This window comes from Aquarana catesbeiana, linkage group LG11 (genome assembly GCF_042186555.1).
Source record: "Aquarana catesbeiana isolate 2022-GZ linkage group LG11, ASM4218655v1, whole genome shotgun sequence".
Classification (NCBI taxonomy): Eukaryota; Metazoa; Chordata; class Amphibia; order Anura; family Ranidae; genus Aquarana; species Aquarana catesbeiana.
The window spans coordinates 78,718,582-78,741,574 of NC_133334.1; the positions used below are offsets into that span (position 1 = coordinate 78,718,582).

At 45.2% G+C, this 22,993-nt stretch overlaps 1 protein-coding gene and 1 non-coding gene across 7 annotated transcripts in view; one reads left to right on the forward strand and one right to left on the reverse strand.

Moving 5' to 3' along the window:
• PPP6R3 (protein phosphatase 6 regulatory subunit 3) overlaps positions 1–21,769 on the reverse strand; it is a 145,430-nt gene extending 123,661 nt beyond the window's left edge. For all 6 annotated transcript variants that reach the window (XM_073604576.1, XM_073604575.1, XM_073604577.1 and 3 more), the window contains exon 1: positions 21,637–21,769. The gene's annotated coding sequence lies outside the window, so the exon portion shown is untranslated. The remainder of the gene's footprint in view (positions 1–21,636) is intronic.
• Positions 21,770–22,422: 653 nt separating this feature from the next.
• Positions 22,423–22,495, forward strand: TRNAA-AGC (transfer RNA alanine (anticodon AGC)). The gene has a single exon. It is a non-coding gene; the product is annotated as a tRNA-Ala (tRNA).
• Positions 22,496–22,993: the final 498 nt, after the last annotated feature.

Consider the following 22,993-nt stretch of genomic DNA (forward strand, 5'->3'; position numbering starts at 1 on the left):
TCATGTGGTAAAGAGTCTCCGTCAGAGACTCTTTACCTAGATTAGAGTTGCGGTGCGTCAGACTGACACCGCAACAACGATCGCTGCGATGTGCACCCCCGGGGGCACGCATCGGCTTAATATCCTGATCACATCCGGTCAGGATATTGAAACCACTTTGCTGCCGTCATTTGGCTATATGGCGGCAGCAAGTGGTTAACCAAACCCCAACCTCTGATCGTACATGGGGACCACCATGATCACTTTTTGCCAAAAGATGGTCCAATGCTTGAGAAAGACTTTTCACTGGATCTTTAGGAACCTTTGATCTGAGAAAACGAGGAGACGGGAACTCTTGGAACCCCAGTTTGTACCTTTTAGCTATTGAGGAAGTCCCCCGTTCGTCTTGACACTCTTCCTGCCAGATCCTTGAGAACAGAAGAATTCCCCCTATTGAGCGAGCGGGGGCGCCTCCTCATAAGGAGGCTTCAGTATCTTGTAGGTTTCCTCCCCAAGACCTCTTTTGTCCCTGGGGTTAACCCTGAGGATTACCTTTTGAACCTGACGGCGCAAGCCGTCGTGATTGCCTGGAGGCTGATGCCCCTGGCACAGACAGAGGAAGGAGCTTTAAAAACAAAAATACATTTTACTCCTTTTCTTAAAATGGCAAAAGGGGGACTTTTTCCCACTAGAATTTCTTTGGATGCATTATCCAAAACATCCCCAAATAGCTGTTTCACCACAAAAGGAAGACTAGCCAGGAGCTTCTGCATGGTACGTCGCGAAGGGCGCAAGGGCCTGAAGGATAGAATCTCTCAAAGCAATTATTGCAAACAAAGCTGCCAGATCCTGGGCCTGCTGAGCAGGATAACCTTGAACACCTGTTTAAACTGGTCTCTCAACGCATAAGCAATTACTGTCAGCTCAGGCTAAGACTCAATCTGCAGAGAAAAAAAAAAAATGTTTTTTTATAGGAATTCCAACTTTTTATCCGTTGAGCATTTGAGCACTGTCTGCCGGACAAGTCAAACTCTTATTCACAGAGGATATAGCAGCGTTAATTGCCTACTAAATACCCTACTGAATTTCCTCCACCATAAGATAAAAGGTGAAAACTTTTTTAGGAGGGAAAAATAATGCTCATCTGGGTGATCCTCTCAGATACAAAAAAGCTTTTCCAACAATGAATGGACAGAAAAAGGCATGCACAGCTTGAGGAGGCTTTAGCAAACCCAAACACTCAGTTAAGGGTACATAAATGTGGAGCAGACCATTCAGCAAGAAAATGCACCATCAATCTTATGATTGAAACAGCTGATTCTCCCGCATTTGACACCTCAGAAGAGGAGTCATCAGCCTCACCAGGGTCCCGAGGGAATTGGTCTTCTCCCGCTCCTAGTTCCTCAGTTTGAGGGTCCTGGGCAATGGAAGAGAACCTGTCGCATTTTAAATCACACTGGGATGTGAATAAAGTCGCTAAACTTGCTTTTAAAAACCTGGTTGAGGAAAAATAATCTTTTTAGTAAAATCAACAGGGGCTGCAGTGTTGAAAACAGTTGCAAACATTTCATGGCCCCGATGCTCACTCTGACCAGCCACCCTCTCTCAGGGGAAGATGCCATTTGTAGAAATGAGTAGGCTTTCCAGAGCTTGGAGACCCTTTTAGCTCTTTTTTGGGGGTGTTTCAACCCCCCTTCTGACCTTAGCCTGCTGCACAAAGCAGAGGTACTACATGAAGAAATCGCATCCACTGCTTGAGCAAAATTCTAGCTGCTGCTATTAATGCTCAGCCTGATGCAAATAGTAAATGTGTCAAATAGGAAATGCCTGTGTCACCAAAACAGTTTTCATGCTCCTCTTTGCTCTTATGTCTCTCTGACAATTTTGCAGCCAGCGCAAATGGAGTTTATTTATTTTTTTTAAAAACACTCCCGTGTTAGAGGACACCATCGCAACCCCTCCTTTCCCTTTCAAAAAAAGTTTTCCTGCACAAGCCTGGGCCTCTGATCTGCCGGGATCGGCTTGTGAGTGAGGAAGGGAGGGAGGGATGGCATGGAGAAGACCTGGAAGCCGCCACCAAGTAGGGGCGGTGAAAGAAAGCGGCATTGCCGATAGTTTTCAGTTCTCCTTTATACTCAGCCTCATGAAGAGGGAAAGAGTTCAGCCCAGGTGGGGGTGTCTGGAGGAAGCAAAACCCCCCAAACTTACCAGAGGCAGGAAAAAAAAAAAAAGTCTGCTGCTTCTGTGACAGCGTGATCTGAGCAAAGCATGAGAAGGTGCGTGGTCCATACAGCCCCCAGTGGTGACACTTAGGCATGACAACGTTTACTTTAAAGGAGACATTTCATAAGAAAATGTAAAGGTCCCTTAGAAAACTCCTTACCTTTCCCACCGCAGGGTTTTCTGTGGTAAAACCAACAGACCCACTCTTCACCCTTCACGATGGGTTCCGTTAACAAACCTTCAGGAACCAGGGACCCTCGGGGAACCCACAATCCTGGACCTGTAATAGCAACCCGCTATCCAAGCCAAGCCGCAGCTCTGTGTATCCAGACACGGAGCCATGGTTCGGCACCGCCCCCTCTCTCTCCTGATTGGCTGAGTTTAATTGACAGCAGCGGGAGCTGATAGCGCTGCTGCTGTCTCAGCCAATCAGAAGGGAAAATCCCGGATGGCGATGCAGGAACCTGCACTGGAATCATGCTGGTTCTCGCATCTCATATCTGAACTGGCACTTAACCAGTTGCCGACCGCCGCACGACGATGTACGTCGGCAGAATGGCACGGGCAGGCAAAAGGACTTACAGGTACCTCCTTGCCTACCCGATCGGACCCACCCCAGGTGCCTGCGGCGGTCGGCAAATCTTTCCCGGCGATCGGAGGTGAGGGGAAGGCCATCCATTCATGCCCCCCCCCCCCCCCCCCGCGATCGCTCCCAGCCAATGGGATTATTTCCCTGCCTCTGTATTGTACACAGAGGCAGAGGAAATGATATCTCTCCTCTGCATTTTCCGTTTGGGCGCCGAGGAGAGAAGACTGTAATGTGAGTGCACCAACATAACATATACAGTAGAACATGCCAGGCACACATTACACCCCCGATCCCCCCCCCTTGTCACACTGACACCAAGCAGTTTTTTTTTTTTCTGATTACTGCATTGGTGTCAGTTTGTGACAGTTAGTGTGGTAGGGCAGTTAGTGTTAGCCCCCTTTAGGTCTAGGATACCCCCCTAACCCCCCCCCCCCCATAAAGTTTTAACCCCTTGATCATCCCCCGCCGCTAAGCGATCATTTTTCTGATCACTGTATTAGTGTCACTGGTGACGCTAGTTAGGGAGGTAAATATATAGGTTCGCCGTCAGCGTTTTATAGCAACAGGGACCCCCATATACTATCTAATAAATGTTTTAACCCCTTGATTGCCCCCTAGTTAACCCTTTCACCAGTGATCACCATATAACCATTACAGGTGACGCTGGTTAGTTCGTTTATTTTTTATAGTGTCAGTGAGCCCGCCGTTTATTACCGAATAAAGGTTTAGCCCCCTGATCGCCCGGCAGGGATATGAGTCGCCCGAGGCAGCGTCAGATTAGCGCCAGTACCGCTAACACCCACGCACGCAGCATACGCCTCCCTTAGTGGTATAGTATCTGAACGGATCAATATCTGATCCGATCAGATCTATACTAACGTCCCCAGCAGTTTAGGGTTCCCAAAAACGAAGTGTTAGCGGGATCAGCCCAGATACCTGCTAGCACCTGCGTTTTGCCCCTCCGCCCGGCCCAGCCCACCCAAGTGCAGTATCGATCGATCACTGTCACAAAACACTAAACGCATAACTGCAGCGTTCGCAGAGTCAGGCCTGATCCCTGCGATCGCTAACAGTTTTTTTGGTAGCGTTTTGGTGAACTGGCAAGCACCAGCGGCCTAGTACATCCCAGTCGTAGTCAAACCAGCACTGCAGTAACACTTGGTGACATGGAGAGTCCCATAAGTGCAGTTCAAGCTGGTGAGGTGGCAAGCACAAGTAGTGTCCCGCTGCCACCAAGAAGAAGACAAACACAGGCCCATCGTGCCCATAATGCCCTTCCTGCTGCATTCGCCAATCCAAATTGGGAACCCACCACTTCTGCAGCGCCCGTACTTCCCCCATTCACATCCCCAACCAAATGCAGTCGGCTGCATGACAGGCATTTTATGTCCTCCCGAGTACCCCTACCCAACAAACCCCCCCCAAAAAAAGGTGGTGTCTGCAGCAAGCGCGGATATAGGCGTGACACCCGCTATTATTGTTCCTCCTGTCCTGACAATCCTGGTCTTTGCATTGGTGAATGTTTTGAACGCTACCATGCACTAGTCGAGTATTAGCGTAGGGTACAGCATTGCACAAACTAGGCACACTTTCACAGGGTCTCCCAAGATGCCATCGCATTTTGAGAGACCCGAACCTGGAACCGGTTACAGTTATAAAAGTTAGTTACAAAAAAAAGTGTAAAATATATATGTTTGTCGTTTTATTGTTCTCTCTATTGTTCTGCTCTTTTTTACTGTATTCTATTCTGCAGTGTTTTGTTATTATGTTTTACCATGTTTGCTTTTCAGGTATGCAATTTTTTATACTTTACCGTTTATTGTGTTTTATTGTTAACCATTTTTTTTGTCTTCAGGTACGCCATTCACGACTTTGAGTGGTTATACCAGAATGATGCCTGCAGGTTTAGGTATCATCTTGGTATCATTCTTTTCAGCCAGCGGTCGGCTTTCATGTAAAAGCAATCCTAGCGGCTAATTAGCCTCTAGACTGCTTTTACAAGCAGTGGGAGGGAATGCCCCCCCACCCTCACCATCTTCCGTGTTTTTCTTTGGCTCTCCTGTCTCAACAGGGAACCTGAGAATGCAGCCGGTGATTCAGCCAGCTGACCATAGAGCTGATTAGAGACCAGAGTGGCTCCAAACATCTCTATGGCCTAAGAAACCGGAAGCTACGAGCATTTCATGACTTAGATTTCGCTGGATGTAAACAGCGCCATGGGAAAGCATTTTATCACACCGATCTTGGTGTGGTCAGATGTTTTGAGGGCAGAGGAAAGATCTAAGGTCCCCAATTAAAAAAAAAAAAAAAAAAAAAAAAAAAAAAAAAAAAAAAAGCACCCCTTTCCCCCCCTGCTCTCGCGCTAAGGCGAACGCAAGCGTTGGTTTGGCGTCAAATGTAAACAGCAATTGCATCATGCATGTGAGGTATCACCGCGAAGGTCAGATCGAGGGCAGTAATTTTAGCAGTAGACCTCCTCTGTAAATCTAAAGTGGTAACCTGTAAAGGCTTTTAAAAATGTATTTAGTTTGTCGCCATTGCACATTTGTGCGCAATTTTAAAGCATGTCATGTTTGGTATCCATGTACTCGGCCTAAGATCATCTTTTTTATGTCATGAAACATTTGGGCAATAGTGTGTTTTAGTGCAATAAAATTTTTTTAAAAAGTGTGTTTTTTCCCCAAAAAATGCGCAAATACTGTGTGAAAAAAAAAAATGAAACACCCACCATTTTAATCTGTAGGGCATTTGATTTAAAAAATATATAATGTTTGGGGGTTCAAAGTAATTTTCTTGCAAAAAATAATAATTTTTTCATGTAAACAAAAAGTGTCAGAAAGGGCTTTGTCTTCAAGTGGTTAGAAGAGTGGGTGATGTGTGACATAAGCTTCTAAATGTTGTGCATAAAATGCCAGGACAGTTCAATACCCCCCCAAATGACCCCATTTTGGAAAGTAGACACCCCAAGCTATTTGCTGAGAGGCATGTCAAGTCCATGGAATATTTTATATTGTGACACAAGTTGCGGGAAAGAGACACATTTTTTTTTTTTGCACAAAGTTGTCACTAAATGATATATTGCTCAAACATGCCATGGGAATATGTGAAATTACACCCCAAAATACATTCTGCTGCTTCTCCTGAGTATGGGGATACCACATGTGTGAGGCTTTTTGGGAGCCTAGCCGCGTACGGGACCCCGAAAACCAAGCACCGCCTTCAGGCTTTCTAAGGGTGTAAATTTTTGATTTCACTCTTCACTGCCTATCAGTTTCGGAGGCAATGGAATGCCCAGGTGGCACAAAACCGACCCAAATGACCCTATTTTGTAAAGTAGACACCCCAAGCTATTTGATGAGAGGTATAGTGAGTATTTTGCAAACCTCACTTTGTCACAAAGTTTTGAAAATTGAAAAAAAAAAAAAAAAAAAGTTTTCTTGTCTTTCTTCATTTTCAAAAACAAATGAGAGCTGCAAAATACTCACCATGCCTCTCAGCAAATAGCTTGGGGTGTCTACTTTCCAAAATGGGGTCATTTGGGGGGGGGGTTTGTGCCACCTGGGCATTCCATGGCCTCCGAAACTGATAGGCAGTGAAGAGTGAAATCAAAAATTTACACCCTTAGAAATCCTGAAGGCAGAGATTGGTTTTCAGGGCCCCGTACGCGGCTAGGCTCCCAAAAAGTCCCACACATGTGGTATCCCCATACTCAGGAGAGGCAGCTAAATGTATTTTAGGGTGCAATTAAACATATGCCCATGGCCTGTGTGAGCAATATGTCATTTAGTGACAACTTTGTGCAAAAAAAAAAAAAAAAAAAAAAGTGTCACTTTCCCGCAACTTGTGTCAAAATATAAAATATTCCATGGACTCAACATGCCTCTCAGCAAATAGCTTGGGGTGTCTACTTTCCAAAATTGGGTCATATGGGGGGGGGGGGGGGTTGTGCCATCTGGGCATTTTATGGCCTTCAAAACTGTGATAGGTAGTGAGGAGTGAAATCAAAAATTCCCACACATGTGGTATCCCCATACTCAGGAGAAGCAGCTGAATGTATTTTGGGGTGCAATTCCACATATACCCATGGCATGTGTAAGCAATATATCATTTAGTGACAACTTTTTGTAATTTTTTTTTTTTTTGCCAGAAAATATACCCTAGTTTGTAGACGCTATAACTTTTGCGCAAACCAATAAATACACACTTATTGACATTTTTACCAAAGACATGTGGCTGAATACATTTTGGCCTAAATGTATGACTAAAATTGAGTTTATTGGATTTTTTTTATAACAAAAAGTAGAAAATATTTTTTTTTTCAAAATTTTCGGTCTTTCCGTTTATAGCGCAAAAAAATTAAAAAAAAAAAAAACGGCAGAGGTGATCAAATACCATCAAAAGAAAGCTCTATTTGTGGGAAGAAAAGGACGCAAATTTCATTTGGGTACAGCATTGCATGACCGCGCAATTAGCCGTTAAAGCGACGCAGTGCCATATTGTAAAAAGTGCTCTGGTCAGGAAGGGGGTAAATCCTTCCGGGGCTAGAGTGGTTAAAGTGCTTGTAAACCCCCCCCAATTAAAATAACAAACATGTTATACTTAGCTGCTCTGTGCAGTGGTTTTGCAGAGGGCAACCCGGATCCTCTTCTCAGGTCCCTGGCTGGAGGTCCTGGCCCCTCCCTCCTTTTGAGGGCCCCCAAAGCAAGCAGCTTACTATAGGGGCACCTGAGCCAAGCTGCAGCTCCATGTATCCAGACACAGAGCCACGGTTCAGTCCCGCCTTCTTGGCTCGAACCCAGAACACAGTGCGGTATGCTGTATGTAGCCTCAGCTACACACAGTTTATACAGTACATCCAGCACGCTCACATGACCAAGCTGGCCCAAGTATATCCTTGCTACATGGGGTAAGAAATGTAAAAAGTCTAAATGAATGGGCTAGAGCAGTGGTCTCCAAACTGCGGCCCAGGGGCCAAATGCAGTCCTTAGCATACCCTTGTCTGGCCCTTGGGGCACTATTCCTTCCACTGACACCAACAATGGGGCAAGGATTTCTCCACAGACACCAGTGGGGCACTACTCCTCCCACTGACTCCAACAATGGGGCACTAATATTTCCCCTAATACCAAAGATGGGACATTGCTTACTTCCACTGATGCCAGAAAATTACTCCCACTTGCCACGGTCTGGCTCCCCTAAAGTCTGAAGCCCAGTAAACTGGCCCCTTGGTTAGAAAGTTTGGAGACCCCTGGGCTAAAGGTTGGTGGAATTAAAGGAAATCTATTAGAAGAAACTTGCAAAAAAGAACCAATTTTACCTGGGAGTGGCACTTTAACCTCTTGCTGAACACGCTATAGCCGAATGATGGCAACAGTGCAGCCGACCAGTTCTGGGAGGGCATCATACGAAGACGTCCTGTGATGGCAGCCGCCAGCTACACGGGCGGTGCACTCTGATCACAGATTGAGGTAAAGAGCCAGTCCAGCGGCTCTTGACCATGTGATCAGCTGTGTCCAATCACAGCTGATCACGATGTAAACAGAAGCTGGTTATCAGCATTCCTTTCCTCACCCAAGAGGGCAGATAAGTGGCTTGAGTAAAAAAATAAAATAAAACACATGTACACTGATTATCAGTGCAGTCCCAACAGTGCTGCTAATCAGTGCGGGCTGCCCCATCAGTGAATGAAAAATTACCCGTTTTGCAAAATTTTATAACAAAACTATAAAAAAAAAATTACGTTTTTTTCCCTCCTTTTTGTTTATTTAGCAAAAAATAGAAAAACTCAGTGGAGATGAAATACCACTAAGAGAAAGCTCTATTTTTGTGAAAAAAAAATGATAAAAATTTGAGTAGTGTTGCATGACTGTGCAATTGTCAAATAGTGACAGCACTGAAAGCTGAAAATTGGCCTGGGCAGGAAGAGGGTAAAAGTGCCCAGTAGGCAAGTGCTTAAAGCCATAGTTTACCTTTACCAAACTGCCTACCCAGATAAGGGGCATCTGTAGATAAAAACAAACTGTACAGCTTCAAACAAAGTTGGACAATGACCATGCCATAGGCACATGTTCGTTCTACCGATTCAAACCCCCCCCCCCCCCCCCCACATGCGCTTCCTCCCAAACGAAGAACCTCAGAAAAAAGGCCCTAAATGAAACACACAGGTCATACTTACCTGCTCTGTGCAGCATGGCTGGTCTCTCCCCACTCTCAGCCTGTGATTGACAGCAAATGATTTAAGTACCGTCCAGCACTCAGTCCAAGGCTTCTCAACTTCTCAGTCAAAAGGACTATTGCAAACAATTGTTTCCTCAATGCAGCCCTCCTCAGACTGTTTTTACATTACTTTAAAGATTACCCATACACAAGAGATAGATATACATACACACAAATACATACATATACACACACAAGCTTTTCAAATACACAACTCCAGCAGGTAAGCTTCTTCACTGTAGCATCAGATTCAGATACCAGTCCCACCTGCTGGAGCTATGCATTTGAAAAGCTTTATTTTTCTACTTTTGCGCAAGTAAAAAATAGTTATGGTGGCAATACACTGGGAGTGTGATCGACAGCAGCAGGAGCCAATGGCTCCTGCCTCTTGCGGGGACAGAGGGGTAGAGCAGCACTGTGGCTTATAAGCACAGTGCTGGATGGAGATTGGGCTAAGGCAGGGCTGGACAAATTTTCTTTGAATCCAGGAGCCAGCTAAAAAAAGTTAGGAGCCAGTTTTATTTGCCTACCGATTACTATCATCCCCTTCCTGGCCAGCCTAAAATGTTCAGCTTTAAGCACTGTCGCATTTTGAATGACAATTGCGCAGTCATGCAACGCTGTACCCAAATTAAATTTTTATCATTTTTTTCCCCCAGACAGAATGCTTTCTTCTGGTGGTATTTAATCACAACTGGGGTTTTATTTTTTGCTAAATACAAAAAAAAAAAAAAAAAAAAAAAAAAAAAAGAAGAAGTCTTTCGGTTATAGAAAGTGTAGACCTGACTCGGAGGGGGGGACCGGAGCGCCCGGGGGATCCTCTGCAATGTGGTAACTGGCTTGGGGCCACTGCTGAGTCCATTCAGAGCCGCAGGTTCCTGCTGCGGGGAGTCTCCCTGGACAGCTTGATAGACCTGCATCCAGCGGGGGAGAGCCGCACAGGGGACAATTCCTGCCAGCAGCTCTGCTTCTCCCCTGACCTGCTGTCCTCCAACACTACAGGCCCGCATCTGCCCTAACCCGTCATTTACAGTGCCGCCCTTGCAGCGCTGTAACTCCCTATGCCCGGCATCAGAAAATACACTTGCCGGCTGCCCGGCTATGTTGTGCCCCCCCATGCTGGCCACAACAACCCAGATGCCAGGCCGCATTTTCTAGTCGCAATTGCAACCTGGGATTTGTCGAGCCCTGGGCAAAAGGTAAATATATGGGAGTGACTGGTTACAGAAGGATTTCTCTCAGCCCTGTCACACTTTGAATGACAATTATTCAGGCATGAAACAATGTACCCAAATTACATTATCATATTTTTCAGACAGAGCTTTCTTTTGGTGGTATTTTATCAAAACTTTTTTTTTTTTTTCCCTTCTCTTTATAAAGCACAAAAAAAAAAAAAAAAAAAAAAAAGGCTGGAAATTTTGACCCAAAAACTTTTAGTCTGTTCTAAAACTTTGCAAATCCTTTTCATAAATTTTGATCAAAAAGTGTATTGTGCTACAAATCTTTTGTAGAAATAATCCAATCAGTATACATTTAGTCTGTGTAAAAAGTTATGGAGTCTAGTATCCATCAAGCTACTCTGACTTGGACTTGATGAAACAGTGGACCAACAACAGCAGATGACATGGCTCCCCAAATAATCACGGACTGTGGAAAATTTTGCATTTCAGTTGGAAATGAAGGTCCCAGAGTCTGAAGAGTGGATAGGCACAGAATCCAAGATGCATGAGGTCCATTGTGAAGTTTCCACAGTCCGTGATGATTTGGGAAGCCATCTCACCTGCTGGTCCACTGTGTTTTATCAAGATCACATGATACCAGGGCTGCCAACAAGGGCCAGGAACAATGGATTGGCGATTGGCAGTGTATGGTGGACAGTGGGTCACAGATCCCACTGCTGCTCCCATCCGCCCAAAGTACATAAACAGTTGGACGGGAGCAACGGTTAAAGCAAATGACTGATCACCCTTGACACAAAAAAAAAATAAAAAAAAAAAAAAAAAAAAAAAAAAAGAGGAAGGACGTCTATACATAATACTTTATGAAAAAGGTTAAGTGAGCTACCAGCCCCACACTGAAAGCTACAAAAATGTCTGTTAGTCGATTATGGTAAATAACCTGACATATAAAAGGACTTATGCCTTGAACAAGAGGGACTTAACGATGCATTAGAAACCAGGACAGTCGAAGACCAGAAGCCTCTCATACTTTAAGACCAGAAGAGGAAGAATTTGTACTAGCCAAGAACAATGGTACCAGATTTCCAAAGCAACTACCAACTGAATCCTTGTTGTCAAAGGAGATCACCAACACACAGTAAGCGGAGTCAAGTAACTTAAAGCGGAGTTCCACCAATTAAAAAATTTTTTTTTAAAGTCAGCAGCTACAAATACTGCAGCTGCTGACTTTTAAAATATGGACACTTAACTGTCCAGGGCGCCCGCGATGTCAGCACCCGAAGCTGATCTGTTCCCTCGGGTGCTGCCGCCAACATCTTCGGTAAGGTAATCAGGAAGTGAAGCCTTGCGGAAGTTACATTTTTGGGTGGAATTCCGCTTTAACCGGTTCAATACCGGGCCTTTTCACCCCCTTCCTTCCCAGACCAATTTTTAGTTTTCAGCGCTGTCGCACTTTAAACAATTGCGCGGTCGTGCGATGTTGTACCCAAACAAAATTGACGTCCTTTTTTCCCCACAAATAGAGCTTTCTTTTGGTGGTATTTGATCACCTCTGCGGTTTTTATTTTTTGCGCTATAAACAAAAGAAGAGCGACAATTTTGAAAAAAAAAAAAACCCACAATATTTTTTACTTTTTGCCATAATAAATATCCCAATAAAAAAAAAAAAAAAAAATTTTTTCCTCAGTTTCGGCCGATACGCATTCTTCTACATATTTTTGGTAAAAATCGCAATAAGCGTATATTGATTGGTTTGCGCAAAAAACTTATAGCGTCTAAAATACGGGATAGATTTATGGCATTTAAAAAAAAAAAATTATTTTTTTTTTTACTAATAGCGGCGATCGCGATTTTTTTTTCGTGACTGCGACATTATGGCAGACACATCGGACACATTTTTGGGACCATTCACATTTATACAGCGATCAATGCTATAAAATTGCATTGATTACTGTGTAAATGTGACAGGCAGTGAAGGGGTTAACCACTAGGGGGACACAAGGGGTTAAATGTGTTTCCTAGGGAATGCTAACTGTAGGGGGCGGGGACGTACAAGGGGAGGAGACCGATCAGTGTTCCGCTGTTCTGGGAACACAGATCGCGCTCCTCTGAGCTGACAGGACGCGGATGTGTGTTTACACACACAGATCCACGGTCCGACCCGGTTAACGGGCAATCGCGGGTGCCCGGCAGACATCGCAGCCGCCGGGCACACGCACCGGGTCCCGAGCAACGCAGCGGGCAGGAACCCTAAGCCGTCATATGACATCCACCCAGGATGGGAGATCCCATCTGTGGACGTCATTTGACTATAGGCGGGTAGGGAAGTGGTTAAGCATACTTTTTCTGTGTAGAAACCATAGTTCATTTATTTGCTAGGCATTTTGCTTGTTATAGATATCAGTCTTGTACTGTATTCCTAATATTGTAATAGTTTTGTATGTACAGCATTTTTGTTCAGTAACAGCACATTTACACACTGCAGAGGTCTCAGCTAAAATGCCATCACATGTGCAGGCAAAACTGAACACAAACTCCTGAAACTCCAGAACAACAAATGTCAAATGACTACAGCATGAGAGCAACTGCAAATAATGGCCCGTACACAGGATCTGAATATCATTCGGCTTTTTTCGCTCAATAGTCTCAAGTAGAAATTGAATAGGTACTAAAGTCACCAAAATTCTCAGACAAGAGAGAAAAAAAAATAAAAAAATAAAAAAATCGGAAGTGATGTCATGTGTTGTAATGTATTTGTATTTTTGGACAACTGTGCTGACTAAAACGAAAAATCGCACAATCTGGTATCGTACGAGGAAAATTTGAGCTTGTCCGATCGAATAATAAAATCGGATGAATTGTCATGATCAGCTCTTGAAAGCTCTGTACCAACGATCTGATTATCATACGATCGCGTCGAAAGCGGTATTTTTAATCCAATTTTCGGATTGTGTGTACTAGCCTTAAGACTTTACAGCAGCTATGTTACTATTTCTTCTAAATAGTTTCTCATTTGGATTGTACATTTCACGCACCACCACCACCGACTACAACCAAAACAGCCAGCTAATACAGGGATAATAAGCAACGTCTTAAACATTAGATCCGTCATAAAATGTCTGATCTGACAAACATACTCAAAATCACAATACTCCAAAAAACTCCACTACATATTTATGATCAAATCTCTCTACATTTATTTCACATTTTGATTCAGTTTGAGTTATGCTTATGATGATTTTAAAATGGTTCTAAATAATTTTTTTTTTTTATCCTTGCCTGTTCACCTGTCATGTACTGTGGTGACGTACCCTTACGTCGCAACCTACTTTAGGGTATAGGGCGCACACTGCTCCTGTTGTGATTGTACACAGTGGAAGCCTGCCAGCATGTGAATCATTGGCCAGGACCTCATGATCGGCTGTGTGCAATCAGAGCCCACAGCTCTGTGTGGGTAAACAGAGCTCTGTACAGAGGGAGCAATCGGTCGGTTTCTCATCCCTGCAAAAGCAGGGATGAAAAACATCTAGCAGTAAAAGCAAAACTTTACACATAGTTATGCCCCATACACACGTTCCGATTATCGTACGACAGATCGTCCACATTTTGTTGCATAAAACTAAGATCGGATACAACAGTGCAAAATGTGTGTAAGATTTTTGTCGTACGAGTCTGGAAAAAAAATCTTCCGCTGTGCATAGCTACGTATTGTAAATGTCGTCAAATACGTGTGACCCCTGTGTCCTTCTAGTTTATTTTCGTGTTTCCGAGCATGCGTGGTGTATTGTCGATCCACTTTTAGCAGACGCATACTGTACTGATTACACGATTGTCGTACGATGGTCTGTCGTCCGACCAAAGTTTTCCTATTTGTCCCTTTGGATTTGGTTGGACGGACTGTCATGATCGGCTGTCGAAAGCTGCGTACTAACGATCAGATTATCGAACGATCTGTCCGAAAGCGACTTTTGTAGTCTGATAATCGGAACGTGTTGACGGGCATTAGGCACACTTTTAACCCCTTGTTCACCCTAGATGTTACCCCTTTCCAGCCAGTGTCAGTACAGTGACAGCATATAGTATCACTGTACTGTAGGTCACTGGTGATGTCAGTTGCATGACCACGCAAATTACCAATTAAAGTAGCGCAGTGCAGAACTGCAAAAGAAAAAAAAAACAAAAAAACAAAAAAAAAAGCCTAGTCATGAAGGGGGTAAAATCTTCCGAAGCGCAAGTGGGTAATGCATGCGTTGCATTAAAGTTCTGCTTTAAGGCCTCCTCCCCCACTCCAGCTTGTGAAAGAGAGCTTTTGGGAAGGAAAGGGGGGGGGGGGGGGGCCCAGGTTACCAGAGATTTTGACAGGTACCCATTCCCACCGCCTAGGCACATAACAGGTCCCAAAAGACTGCAGGACCATTCAAGACACCACTCACGCCTGCACAGTGGGCACCCAACTGTGAAGCCACAAGCTGTCACATAGTAAAGATGCCGGCGAGAGAGAACAGTGGACACGGGGAGAAAACGGCTGAGGTGAGCACACCGCTGGATCGTGGGAAAGGCAAGTGGCTATTAAAAGTCAGCAGCTAGTTTTTTGTAGCTGCTAACTTTTAATTTCTACTTAAGAGGCTGAAGCTCCTCTTTAACCGCTTCAGCCCCGGGAGATTTTACCCCCCTTCCTGACCAGAGCACTTTTTGCGATTCGGCACTGTCGCTTTAACGGACAATTGCATGGTCGTGCGACGTTGTACCCAAACAAAATTGACGTCCTTTTTTTCCCCACAAATAGAGCTTTCTTTTGGTGGTATTTGATCACCTCTGCAGTTTTTATTTTTTGCGCTGTAAACAAAAAAGGAACGACAATTTTGAAAAAAAAAAACACAATATTTTTTGCTATAATAAATATCCCTGAAAAATATATAAAACTACTATTTTTTTCCTCACTTTAGGCAGATGTGTATTCTTCTACATATTTTTGAAAAAATAAAAAAATAAAAATCGCAATAAGCGTATATAGAATGGTTTGCGCAAAAGTTATAGCGTCTACAAAATAGGGGATAGTTTTATGGCATTTTTATTCATATTTTTTTTTTTTTTTTTATTAGTAATGGCGGCTAACTGATTTTTAGCGGGACTGCGACATTAAGGCGGACAGATTGGACACTATTTTGAGAACGTTGTAATTTATACAGCGATCAGTGCTATAAAAATGCACTGATTACTGTGTGAATGTGACTGGCAGGGAAGGGGGTTAATCACTAAGCGGCGATGAAGGGGTTAAGTGTGTCCTAGGGAGTTAATCTAACGGGGGGGTGTTTACACTTGCACGTTCTGCGGCTCCATGACAGAGTACGCCGGTCCCACGGGCACACGCCTCTTAAGGGAACGTGCAGGTACGCCCATTTGCCCACCACTGCCATTGTGCCAACGTATATCAGCAAGTGGTTAAGAGGTAAAACATGTTTAGCCACCTTCCCCATCCTCCCCTACCCCCAAACACTTACCCCTCTCTGACTGATCCAACGCTGTCCCAGTTGCAGGTCTTCTTCCTTCACTTCCTGCTCTCACAGGAGACTCGGGTAGCAGTGGTAGCCATGCTCCTGTTGTCAGTCAAATCCTGTGAGGAGCGAGCATTGCCAAGCTGTCCACGTGTGCCTCCATAGCACACAGCTTGTTATGGGGCACCCACAGGAAGATGATGCAGACAGCACCAGCAGGTGACCGCTAAAGAGGTGAGGGACTGATCTGTGCAATAGTGTTTCATAGATATTTTAATAAAAATAAATTGGCTTTGGCAGGTTTTCAGCTACTGCAGCGCTGCAAGTCCAAGCAACTTTCAGATATCTGACAGACATGCTATGATCAGAAGGTGCTGTAACATCCAGGGATCCTCAGGATGCAGAAATGCACCCACAAAGTACACTACACCATGCACTGTACATAAATAGAACTACACCAAAATTATCACTTCTGTACACACTAACCATAAAAACATGCACTACAAGGTTACTGAACAAAACTATAATCCCGCTAAAATTCTTAGCAAGAAGGGCATCTAGTTCTCTTCTAGTAATAGCTGGAACGAAATTTGCCTGTTTCAGCAGAGACTGGCTGCATTTAAAACCATGTTGTGGCCGTGGCCGCTCCCACTCAAAGTTGATTCAATGGTTGACTTTTGTCAAACAGGATTGTTGGAATTTTTTTCTTGGATCAGTGTTTTCTGACAGCACAGAGTACCTGCTGTCAGAATACAAGCAGGAAGGATTCCTCCATAGTGTGTATGAAGGAATCGGTTTATGATTTTGATTCGGCCTACTGGCTGAGCAAAAAATAAATAAAAAGTCCATCTATGGCCACTTTCACACAGTCGTTTTTGCGCTTAAAAAAAAAAAAAAAAAAAGCGCCTGAAAAACACCTGTAAACTGCCTCTTCTGAAGCCCCAGTGTGAAAACCTGAGGGCTTTCACACTGGAGCGGTGCGCTTGCAGGACAGGAAAAAAAGTCCTGCAAACAGCATCTTTGGGGCAGTGCGGGAGCGCTGTATTTAGCGCTCCTAAACCGCCCGTCATTGAAATCAAAGGCAAGCTTTGCCAAAGCACCCGCAAAGCGATTCGGCAGCGGTGCTTTTAACCCTTTTTCCGCCACTAGCGGGGGTTAAAAGTGCCCCTCTAGAGGCCAAAAAGCACCGCTAAAACTGGCTGCGCTTTACCGCTAATGCAGCCATCACTAATACTTTAAGCCTGGTACACACTACTAGTATTTTTTTTTGTTCAACCCAGTAGGGCTGAAAAAGTTAAAAAACCTAACAGCTCAAGAGGTGCCGTTGTACCAAGCAATGTTAATATAGCGATCTCCCCTGCTGTGCTATTGTGTTCTGACAGGGGGACGGCCTGAACACTCCGGTCGGCGCTCTCAGCCATTGGCTGAGAGTGCTGTTCGGCAGACCTTTTTCGGTCACGCCCCGTTCGGCCAGCTGCAGTACACATGGGCCGAATGTCAGCCGGTTTCTAGTGAAGCAGCCGATGCCGCCGACATTCAGCCAGTGTGTACTAGGCTTTACTCTTTATTCCTCTATCCCTGGAGTAAAACCAGCCATAGAGGGTTCGAATCTTGACTGGCTCCAGCAGGAACCAGCTGAGATTGGAACCATGTTTGGGCAGCCTAAATGTACCCAAATTGATCAATTAGCTTGGGTACAACCAGCCTGCTGGATTTTACATATAAATATTGCTAGCAGGTGTTATAGATGCTAGCACTAATCATGATTCTTCTGGCGGGGACTGCTTTCCCCCGGCAGGAGAACACAATGGCTCCACGGGGGGGGTCCCCCAATGAACACTCATTCTGTTGATGGAGGAATGAAGAAATTTTCTTTCCTCCAACCCGTGGTTAGAGGAAAGAAAAACTGCTCTGTCTATGGCTGGTTTTAGTGAGCCTTTAACCCTTTAAGTGCTGAGGCCCCCCCAATGCAAAGGTTATTTTTATGCAAATGCCCCTGCTGAATCTTTGGGGGTGGACAGATGATTAGGGATGAGCTCAGGCGTGTTCGCAACCACACGTTCAGAGCGCTCCAGGAAGTCGGCACTGCGGAGCGAGACATTTTAACGATCCGCGGCTGCAGAGATCGGGAAATGTCTCACTGCCTGCGATTAGCAGTGTTCCGACTTCCTGGAGGGCTCTGCACGTGCGGTTGCAAACACGCTTGAGCTCATCCTTCCCTATGATAGCTCTACGAGTGGCCAGATGTAAACAGATGTGTCTGTTTACACCAGGGTACTTCCAATACATCACTTTTAGGTCCGGAAAAACAAAAAAGGATGCCGTTCTTTTCCTTTCGCTTGACCGGGACGAACTTGGCGGAAGTCCATTCACATGAGCCTGCCCATACAATCTACATCAAGCTTCCAATCAGGTCTTCCCGCAAAACAGGCAGGTGGACCTGATCGGGCCCTGGGGCGGTTTTTGTTTTCTTATTAGTTTTGGATAGAGTGATGAGAGGCTAAAACCCAATCAGGTTTTTATTGCTGTCTTTGGGAAACTCACTCTTTATTCGTTCTCGTGATCACTGGGAATAAAAATGAGGAAAAACCTGAATATTGAAGCCAACGCCTGAGGGGAATTTTCTAAAATGAGGTAGCCACTGTCCAAGAGGGGGTCCCCCTTGCCAAGTAGATACCCCCCCATCACTTGTTTCTATAGGACAGGAAGTGAAAGTGGTTGTAAAGTCGAAGTATTTTTTTTACCTTAACCTCCCTGGCGGTATGATTATTTCGGATTTTAGGTGCTGAAAGCGGTACAATTATTTTGCATGGAAATTTGGCGTTTTATATTGTAGGTCTGTAAATCTTAACAATAACACACTTAAATCTGTCCAAACCAGAGTCTAGTAGATATCCCGGGTATGATAAAGTTTGAAACACAAAAACATAAATTTTAATATAATAAATAAAAATAAATAATTAAAAAAAATTAAAAAAAATAGTAATAAAATAAATTTCCCCACAATTCACTATCGCTCAATTCTGCAAGTGTTCTAATTTACTATCGCTGTTTTCTAGCTGGTCTAAAGCCACTTTTGACGTAAAGGGACACTTTTTGGTTGCTATGGACAATCTCCAGTTTCTAGGCAGAAAGAACAGTGTATATCATGTAAAACTGCATGCAGGGCATGGGCCAGAGCACTGGGGACAAAAGGGATGTGAAATCATTTCATACAGTACTGTAATCTGTAAGATTACAGTACTGTATGTGTTATGATTGACATTTTTTTGAATTTGCCGCCAGGCTCCGCCCCCGTGCGTCACGCCGCTCGCAGGGAACGGAGCCTGGCACGGAGAGGCTTCGGAGGAGGACGGAGCCCTCAGACACTGTGGGGGACATCGCAGGATCCCGGGGACAAGGTAAGTAACGCTGCCCCAGGATCCTGCAATGCGATCCCGAGTGTGGCTCGGGGTTACCGCTAATGGGACTGAAATTTAACCCCGAGCCACACTCGGGAAAACCGCCAGGGAGGCTACTGCATTCTCTGTTGTACTGGTTTTCCACCCCCTTTCACAGGAGACACAGAGCAGCAGGAGCCATAGACTCTCCCAGTCAAATCTGTGAGGAGGGAGCGGGAAGAGTTGCCAAGCTGCAATGTCTGCGCCTATGGACGTACACATCCTGGATTGGGAGTGTGCCCCCTTAGCACCCAGCTTGCTGAGGGGGCATCCAGAGAAGCCGACAGCGCCAGCATGGGACCCCAGAAGGAAGGGAAGGGACTACTCTGTGCAGAACAGGTTACATATAAGGCCTCACGCACACTGAACGTTTGCCCACCTCTCCTAGATGCCTTTCATCCTGGCAGCAGCGTTTCTGCAGGAAAAAAAAAAAAAAAAAACACACACACACACAACCACATTTGTAAATGCATATAGGTGTGTCTTGGGCTTTAATTCACCACAATAATTTATTCTGACAACCGAAGTTAACACTCACGCTTATAACACACCTAGCATTAACACACGTTTAGACGCATCTTGTTTTATTCCTGCCTAAAATCTGCTGCTCAGGAATATGCTGGTGGGGGGGGGGGGGGGTTCTGCCTCTAAACGCCTAGGTGTACATGGACACAGCTTACCATACAGGGGAGTTTAGAGGGAAAAAAAATTTAAAAAAAAACAAAAAAAAAAAAAAAACACAACAACCACACCAGACGCCCCCAACAACCACATTAAAAAGGAATTTTAAAGACAGGTGGTTTATCTGCATGCATTCTATGCATGCAGATAAAAAACCTTCAGTTTGTGCCTCCTCCACAGCCCCATCTGTGTCCAGTGATGTGCATGAGTGCCTCGGCCATCCGGAAACTCTCCCTCCTGATTGGCTGAGACACAGCAGCGGTGTCATTGGCTCCCGCTACTGTCAAACTCAAGTTAACCAATCAGGAGAGAGAGGGGCCGGGGCCAAACCACAGCTCCGTGTCTGAATGGATACACAGAGCAGGGGCTTGACTGCCCCCATAGCAAGCTGCGCACTGTAGGGGTATTTAACAGAAGGGAGGGGCCAGGAGCCCATGCCAGGGACCTGAGAAGAGGAGGATCGGAAGTGCTCTGTGCAAAACCACTATACAAAATCAGGCAAGTATAACATGTTTGATTCCTGTGGGAATCACATGCTGTGTTCTGCATGTGAAGTGTCATTTCTATCTGCATGAGTCAATCCTGACAAGTTTTCCTGACACCAAGAGAAAAAACGGTGACAGGGGAGGGACCTCCAAGCAGATTGACAGCATCAGCTCCGTACCTGGGTGGAGGGGGGAGTGTGTCTCTTCCCTACAATTAGCTCTCAGTCACCCTTTTCTTTTTTCTGACATCTCAGACAAGCTTTAGAAATCCTTCACTTTTAATGGATGCAAAGAAGACTGCAGATAAACAGGTACACTTTAGGCCCCTTCCACACTGCTGCAACTTTTTTGCGATTTTTTTTTTTGCCCACGATTTTAGAGAAAGCCAGTGTAAACCTTTTCTATGGACCTCAACTCGCATTAAAGTCGGACCAAAGTAGTACAGGGACTACTTTAAAAATCGCACAGATCTGAACAGTACTCATTGGAAATCATGGGGTCCGACGTTATGCTTCCAAGTCCCGAGTCACACAAGTGTGAAAGGGGCCTTATATAGGAGGATTTGTTTCCTGTGTATAACATGAGGATAGTCCCATCACTGGGAATATGTGAGGGTTTACAACTGATTTAACCTCTTATTTTTACCCCCCACAGAATGAAGCCTTTTATATTAATATACAGGAGTTATACGGCGCCAACAGTTTTTGCCGCACTTTACAGCGTTCTATCGCTTGAAGGGAAATTCTTGTCAACGGGACACAGGGGGGAAAATAAAAAAAAAAAAAAATGTAATTAAAAGAAGAAGAAGAAGAAGACGACGAAGAGGACCAGACAGGTTTAACCCTTATCTGCTCTAGATAAATATTATTATTATTATTATTATTAGAAAGTTGTCTTTAGATCTACTGAAGTCCTGCAGTCACCTGACAGAGCCGCTTTATTGTGATTGGCTGGCAGCAGTGAGGGCAGACAGTTCTTTGTCAGGTATGGTGAATGAGGGCCCCTTGTACAGCTCAGGTGTGAGTAGGCCTGTGAGTAGGCCAGGCCGGGGAGTAGAGTGCGGGGAGTAGGCCGGGGGGGTGACCTGTGACCCAGCGGGAGGTCCCTTCCCTGAAGTGAGGCCTAGTACCGCTCCCACACACAGGAGAACGGCTCCTCACTGGCTGCGATAGAGGAAACCCTCCCTCCCTACGCCTCCATACCCAGAACCACTACCGAGCCCTGCGCCCCTCACAGGACAACTTCCACGGCCTGCACAGCGCCCGCCGACAACAGGCCGCCGGCCCCCCCCGCTCCCCACCTCCGGACCCGCGGCTCGCCGCTCACACGTCACCACCCCACGAGCTTTACCTGATATCGGGGGGGAAACAACCCAATCCAGTCAGGCGGGAAAATTGCTCAGCACTACAAGCGACTTTTCAAGATGGTGGACATATCAACTCTTCCAAACCTCCCCCTCCTCCTTCTGGAGAAGCCTTCAGCCAATCGGCGTACACATAAGGCCTTCGTTTTACCATGGAGGGAGCTGATTGGGTGACACGGTTGTCATCCTCTAAGGCCCGCCTTATTGTGTACCCAGCTCGGCTCGCGGTTGGACGGCCCGGCCGTCCGTCAAGAAAGTTGCGTTGCTAAAAAGCACCGCCTCAGGATTGGTTGAACTTGCACGTAGTGCAACTTCAACTCTTCCAATGGGGGGCTGGGGCTGGCGCAGCTACAGCCTCCTAGGCCTTAGCAACAAACTTGCGTCACACGAATTGACATTTCGATGAGCCAATGAGCGAGGGAGACTTGGGGCGCTTGTCCAATGAGCGCTTAGCGGCCGGATGTGGATGTAGGCGAATGATATAGACGGGTGGGCGGGACTGTGGCTGGCTTGTTTCGGGGCAGAAGTGAAGGGGGATGGTGAGGGTCGCTTCATCGCCGCTTGAATGGTCGCTGTGAGACAACGCTTTATTCTTCGTGAGGCTGGGCAGTAATAAAGCTTTATGGTCACTATGGAGCAAAATGACGTCTGTATTCTATTATTATACACGCGTATTCCATTCCTCTCTAGAAAAAGAAGGTTGACAATGATAATCTGGTGAATAGAATGCATGATACTGTGGTCTGATTGGTCTAATCCAACAGTTCCTGTGCGGGGGATTAGCTCAGATGGTAGAGCGCTCGCTTAGCATGCGAGAGGTAGCGGGATCGATGCCCGCATTCTCCAAGCCTTTTATATTTATTAGGATTTGTGTTTTTTACATGTTCTTGACCAAATGAGGCTTCATAATGTTATAGTTGCAAAAAAAAACTTCATAAGTACAGTGTTAGCCATTTACAATTCTGTAGATATATTACAATGACTTTTTTGGATTAACCCATTGCTGTCCAGGCCAGTTTTGATCTTTCTCACATGCAGCATATTTTGCTAGAAGATTACTTAGAAACCCCCCCCCCCCCCCCAACATTATATGTTTTCTGAAAGCAGAGGCCTTGGAGAATAAAATGGTGGCTGCTGCAATTTTTTTTTTACCGTCACTTAATATTTGCTCAGCCATGTCCTAAACACGAATTTACAGAAAAAAGTACCCCCACAGCAGTATTAACCACTTCAGCTCCGGAAGGTTTTTACCTCTCCATTTTTTGCGATACGATGGATTTTATCTTGCATACAAATGGTACACAATTGTCGTCCAACAAACACGAATGTAGTGACGTACTACGA